General features: G+C 39.4%; 1 pseudogene; it reads left to right on the top strand.

Annotated features, from left to right (window-relative positions):
- Positions 1-4,061: 4,061 nt before the first annotated feature.
- LOC137501291 (craniofacial development protein 2-like) lies at positions 4,062-5,373 on the top strand (annotated as a pseudogene).
- Positions 5,374-7,030: the final 1,657 nt, after the last annotated feature.

Raw genomic sequence — 7,030 nt, 5'->3', positions numbered from 1 at the left:
CGAGACTGCGTAATTTAGCTTGATAATATTACATGTTCGACAATACGTACCAAAGAAAACGATAGACGTAAAGAATTGAGAGTGCTTAGCGCACATCAATATACAGTGCAACCCCCGCCCCCCCCGGACCGGGACCCGCACCCCCTCCACCCCCTCCTTCCCCGCCTTCACCCTGTGGGTGGGGGCGGTAGAATAACACCCACGGTATCCCCTGCCTGTCGTAAGAGGCGACTAAAAGGATGCCCAGGTACTCTGAACTTTGAAGAGCCCTTAGCTGAGTCCTGGCATTGCTTCCACTTACTTGTGCCAGGCTCCTCACTTTCATCTATCTTATCCGATCTCCTTCGGTCAACACTTTTTCTTTTCTGACCCCGACGGTATTACGTATGGAGGCCTAGGGAGTTTTTCATTTTCACGCACTTCGTGGCCCTTGTCTTCCTTTGGCCGATACCTTCAATTTTCTAATTGTCGGATCCCTTCTTTTTTTTTCTCTCTGATTAATATTATATAGAGGATAGCTGCCTAGTTGTACTTCCTCTTTAAACAATACTCACCACCACCACCTTTCCCTCTCTCTCGGGCAGCCACACGGGCTTGTATTCTTACTTAGAGACGATCGTACAGGTGAGGAATATTATCCTGTGGTATATTGTTCCAAGTCTCTTGCACCTATTGTCGCAATTATGCAAGATTAGTAGGTGACCATACAGACATTGTCCTAGTATGTTCCCATCATGTTCAATGGGACAGAAGCAGGGCAGTTTTCGAACACCACTAAGAGCACGTCGCATAATAGCAGCTGTATGTGGACGAACATTATCATGCTGAAAGTGTACATCACTTTACTGTTTACGAAAGCAGACAGGAGGGGTCGAACAATGTCTTGAATGTAGCGGGCACTCTTTAACGGACCCTCTACAAACAACGAAGGTGTATGGGAATTGTAGCTTATTGCACCGCACACCATGATTCTAGAAGTTGTTAAAATATTGTTCAATATTCTATGCAGGTAACTTCAAGTGAGTATTGCACCACGTGGAAGGGAATGCACTGGCCGAGTAAGTGCAAGGACTTTCCTATTTTATCATGTTTTTAATTTTCACGCATTATTCACAAACGGAGAAGTCATATTCTCATCTTATGACCGTGCGACTTGGACCGTAGAGGCTTAGGTTACAAAAAATCAATGCCTTTGAAATGCAGCTGAATATTTTAAATGCCTTTCTTCTTGTATCAGTGAAGTAACAGTTCAGATCTTTGGACACATTGCGTGATGACCTGAAGACGATCTTTTTCTCATATTCATAAGTGATATAAGGTCACTAAAATTGAACGGACGATTGCCTTTATTTGCTGATGACACTAACGTGTTTTACACGGATAACCTTGAAATCATGAGCAGTCAGATAATACTTCACTCTAGTGTTGGTTTGTTGTAAATTGTTGAACTATTAATCTGACTGAAACAAATGATATAATCTTTTATAAACCAGCATGCAGGTTTTCTCTTGAAATTACGCTCAATATTGTTGACTGAAAAATAACTAGAGCTAGGGCTACAAAGTTTTTAGGATTAATCATTAATGAATTCCTCTCTTGGAGTGATCAGGTTCAGGCGATATGTAATAAAATTACATCAGCCATTGGCCTTCTTAATAGACTTCCATACAAGCTGACTAACACTTTACTAAAGAATATGTATCACTCTCTTATTCAAAGTGATACACTTTATATGGTACGTATTTGAGCATGTTGTAGTTGATTGATATTTCAAACTGTTGAAATTCTACACAGAGAACATTAAAAGTACTTTTTAAGCTACCTACATTGACGCCAACAGCGTGTTTATGGAAACATTGTAATATTCTTCCACTTGAAGCTTTATATCAGATAGCATCAGCTGTGAATAGTTTGTAAATTGTGAAATAATTTGGTTCACTCCAATTGACACTGACTTAATTAACTCAACCAAATATGGCAACAAATCCGTATGGTACTACTCTGCACATGAGTATAATTCACTTCCTGAACATATTCAACAGGCTAATTCATTTTCTGTATTTTTGCACAAACTTGTAAAATACTTACATAAGATGCTATGAACATATGTGTTATCTGAATTATACAACTTGCATAAGATAAATGCATTGCACTTCTATAAATGTACTTAACATTTCCTGTTATCTCTTAATTCTGCTACTTGTATATATGTATTGAAATTATATGAGCCGCGACTCAGATGTCCTTTACGAAATAAATACATAAATAAAAAGTGAGACTGAATCAAGGAGGAGGGTAAGAGGACTAGAGAGAGACCAAGACGACGATCGTTAGACTCAGTTTCTAACGATTTAAAGATAAGAGGTATAGAACTAAATGAGGCCACGGCACTAGTTGCAAATAGAGGATTGTCGCAACATTGAGTAAATTCACAGATGCTTGCAGACAGAACGCTGAAAGACATAACGGTATATAATGATAATGTATATATCTATGTATAAATAAATAAATAAATAAATAAATAAATAAATAAATAAATAAATAAATAAATAAATAAATAAATAAATTTGATCTTAGCAGGGAAGGTTGAGGGTGGTAGTCAGAGGGGAAGGTCTGCAACCAGATGGATAGGACAAGTTAAGACTATCACCGGTCTGTTTTTTCCCACGTGCCCTGAGGAAAACGGAGGATCGTCCGGGATGGAGACGCTACAACAGAGATCTGACAAGAAAATAAAAAACCTGTGGGGTCACGAACTCAAAAATGAGTAAATCGATTTTAGTGATGATGATGATGATGATGATGATGTTGACACATATTAATAAAGGTATTACATCAATTGAAGTTATCAGACAGACTAAAAACAAGCATGATGTCGTAAACTTCTTACATGAAACAAAAACACGACTGACCAATCAAACAAGAGGAAATAAAACGCATCATTTTAACTGTCACATTGGCAAGTTCAAGTAGTTATTTCCCAAAATGACAGAATGACCACCATAAATTTACGGCATGAATGGTAATGAAATGAAATGTGCCGGGATATCCCAGGACGGGTTAGGCTCGCCAGGTGCAGGTCTTTCTACTTGACACCCGTAGGCGACCTGCGCGTCGTGATGAGGATGAAATGATGATGAAGAAAACACATACACCCAGCCCCCGTGCCATTTGAATTAACCAGTTAAGGTTAAAATCCCCGAACCGGCCGGGAATCGAATCCGGGACCCTCTGAACCGAAGGCCAGTACGCTGACCGTTCAGCCAACGAATCGGACGGCATGGATGGTGAGAAAGCCAATTCAGCTATCGGATGATTTAAACCTCTGACATACAGTTTATTAGGTTGGAAAACGCTCCGTGGAGTGTGATTATTAATTTCTTTACATTTTTGGTAATGAATGTTGCAACCAATAATTTTCAGTTACGTCTTAAATTTCTACTTTTAACCGACGTCTTTGCATGTTCTGATAAAATTTACATACTTTGCGAACCTTAGGGAGGAGAATTCACGATTTAATCTCGAGAGCGCTCACTTTTAGACCTTTTCCTTAATATAAATAGAACCATGTGACCTTGCCGTGGTGGGGAGGCTTGCGTGTCCCAATTAAGGAGGTAGCTGAGCCGTAGGTGCAACCGTATCGGATGGGTATCTGTCGAAAGGCCAGACTGACGAACGGTACATCGAAAGGGGGGTAGCAGCCTTTCGGGAGTTACAAGGGCGGCAGTCTATATGGTTGACTGATGTGGTCTTGTAATAATACTTAACGTGGCTTGGCTGTGTCGATACTGATACACGGCTGAAAGCAACGGGAAACTACAGCCGTAACTAACTCACGAGGACATGCAAATCTCCCTGTAAATTGATGTATCGCACTGATGATGGCTTCCTCCCGGGTAAAATATTCCGGAGGTAAAATAGTCCCCTATTTGGATCTCCGAGTGGGGACTACACGAGAGGGGGCAATAATCAGGAAGATGGATACTGACATTCTGCGAGTCAGAGCGTGGAATGTTAGAAGTTTGAATCGCTGTGGTAGGTTAGAGAATCTGAAAAGGGAGATGGATAGACTAAAGTTAGATGTAGTTGGTATAAGTGAAATACGTTGGCAGGAAAAGCAAGATATTTGGTCAGGCGACATCAGAGTTATCAACACAAAATCCAACAGGGGAAATGTAGGAATTTGTTTAATAATGAATAAGAAAATATGGCAGCGTGTGAACTACTACGACCAGCATAGTGAAAGGATTATTGTTGTAAAGAGAAATACCAAGCCAATGCCCACCATAATAGTGCATGTCTATAAGCTTACTAGTTTAGCGGATGATGAGGAAATCGAAAGAAAATATAAAGTGATAGAAGATTTAATGCAATATGTAAAAGGTGACGAGAACATAATCGTGATGGGAGACTGGAATGCAGTGGTAGGCCAAGGAAGAGAAGGTAATACAGTAGGAGAATTCGGAATGGTACAAAGGAATGAAAGAGGAAGTCGGCTGGTTGAATTCTGCATGTATCATAATTTAGTCCTTGCTAATACTAGGTTCAAACACCACAAACGACGGCTGTATACATGGAAGAGACCTGGCGACACTGGAAGGTACAAAATAGATTTCAATATGATTAGGCAGAGAATTAGAAACCAGGTGATGGATTGCAAAACTTTACCACGAGCAGACGTGGATTCTGACCACAACCTGTTGGTCATCAAATGCCATCTGAATTTGGAGAAATCGAAGAAAGGAAGGAATGCAAGGAGATGGGGTCTAGACAAGTTGAAAGAAAGTAGTGTGAGATTGTTTCAAGGAACATGTAATACAGGGACTAAATGAAAAGGCTGAAGGAAACACAGTAGAGGAGGAATGGACAGTCATGAAGAATGAGATCAGTAAGGCTGCTGAAGAAAATGTAGGAAGAAAGAAAAGATCACCTAAGAAAGAATGGATAACTCTAGAGATAATAGACCTGATTGGCGAACGACGAAAATACAAGAATGAAAAGAATGAGGAGGGCAGAAAAGAATACAGACGGATAAAAAATGAAGTAGATAGAATGTGTAGGACAGTTAAGGAAGAATGGCTGAAAAGGAAGTGCAAGGATGTTGAATGTTGTATGGTCCTAGGAAAGGTAGATGCAGTATACAGGAAAATCAAGGAAACATTTGTAGAAAGGAAAAGTAAGTGTATGGATATTAGAAGGTCAGATGGAAAAGCACTTCTAGGAAAAGAAGACAAAACAGAAAGATGGCATGAACATATTCAACAACCGTATCAAGGTAAAGAATTAGATGATAGTGTTCTGGAACAAGAAGAGGCTGTTGATGCTGATTATATGGGAGACCCAATTTTGAGATCAGGATTCGACAGAGCTTAGAGAGACCTAAGTAGGAACAAGGCACCGGGAATTGAGGACATACCCTCAGAATTACTGACTGCCTTAGGAGAAACCAGCATGGAGAGGTTATTCCGTTTAGTGTGTAAGATGTATGATACAGGAAAAGTGCCATCTGATTTTTGGCAGAATGTTGTTATACCTATTCCCAAAAAAGCCGGTGCGGACAAGAGTTAAAACTGCCGCACCATTAGTTTAGAATCCCGCGCCTGCAAAATGCTAATACGTATTATTTACAGAAGAATGGAAAGGGTTGAAAATGAGTTGGGAGAAGATCAATTTTTCTACTGATGAAATTTAGGAACATGTGAAGCAATTTTGACTTTACGTCTGATCTTAGAGGACCGAATTAAAAAAGACAAGTCCACGCACATGGCGTTCGTAGATCTAAAAAAGGCATTCGATAATATTGATTGGACCAAGCTGTTTGAGATTCTGAAGGTGAACGTGATCAGATACTGAGAAAGGAGAATTATCTACAATCTATAAAATTACAGTCTGTAGTGATAAGAAATGAGGGCTTTGAAAAAGAGGCAGAAATCTAGAAAGGAGTGAGGCAAGGCTGCAGTTTGTCCCCTCACCTCTTCAATGTTTACATAGAACAGGTAATAAAGGAAATCAAAGAGGAATTTGGAAAGAGTATCAAAGCTCAACGGGAGGAAATCAAAACCCTGAGATTTGCCGATAATATTGTTATTTTATCTGCCTCTGCAATTGACAATGTTAAAAGATGTAGATTATTATTGCTCTAGCACGTTCGAAAGTGTAGTTTTGCCCCCGTAAAGATATCGCGTAATCTGCGTCCCGTGGTTCTCTAGAATATTAAGAGGTGTTCGTGTGAATTAGTGAAGTTCACTTTTTATAACAACTTACTGTATTACTTAATAGTAATATTTCGTGAGCATATTGATCGTGTATAATGTGAGTGTTTCAAGAAAACATGTACTGAATTGTGTGAAAAAATTGTCCTTTTCATATATAGACTTAGAATCGGCATTAACACCACAAGTTTTTGTCTATATCAGTGGTATATCTGTAATTGAGTAGCATGTTAAAATAAATTTGTCTCTTAAAAATTATTAGGCTACATTTGGCTTATGTGGGAAGGTACTTAAATGCAGTAATCTTAACAAACCGAAACTTGAATTTGTTGTTGAAAAGCAAGCACTTGCTTCTGTGGAAATGTTTCCTTATTCATGATACTTTTTTTTTTACAATCTGCTTTACGTATGTCTTATGGCGACGATAGGATAGGAAGCAGCCGTGGCCTTAATTAAGGTACGGCCCCAACATTTGCCTTGTGTGAAAATGTGAAACCACGGAAAACCATCTTCAGGGCTGCCGACAGTGGGGATCGATTGCCCGAATGCAAACTTACGGCTGCGCGATCTTAACCGCACGGCCAAATCACTCGGTATGATACCTCTTCTCGGCTTTCGTAAATTTCTTAACGATACGGGTCAGATTATATATATTAGAGTCGTTGTTAGGCATGACGTGTAAATTAAGAATAGGTGATATTTAGTTAGATTGTTAGGAAAAAATACTTGTTTCGACACATTGCGAGATGACTGGGAGAAAATCTAGAGAAGTTGATCATAGAAGGGAAATAGTGGGATGGAATAGTCAGCTCTACATA

The sequence above is a fragment of the Anabrus simplex genome, chromosome 6 (assembly GCF_040414725.1).
Source record: "Anabrus simplex isolate iqAnaSimp1 chromosome 6, ASM4041472v1, whole genome shotgun sequence".
Lineage (NCBI taxonomy): Eukaryota > Metazoa > Arthropoda > Insecta > Orthoptera > Tettigoniidae > Anabrus > Anabrus simplex.
Note: the sequence above shows the minus strand (reverse complement) of the source record. Positions and strands in the feature narration are given on the sequence as shown.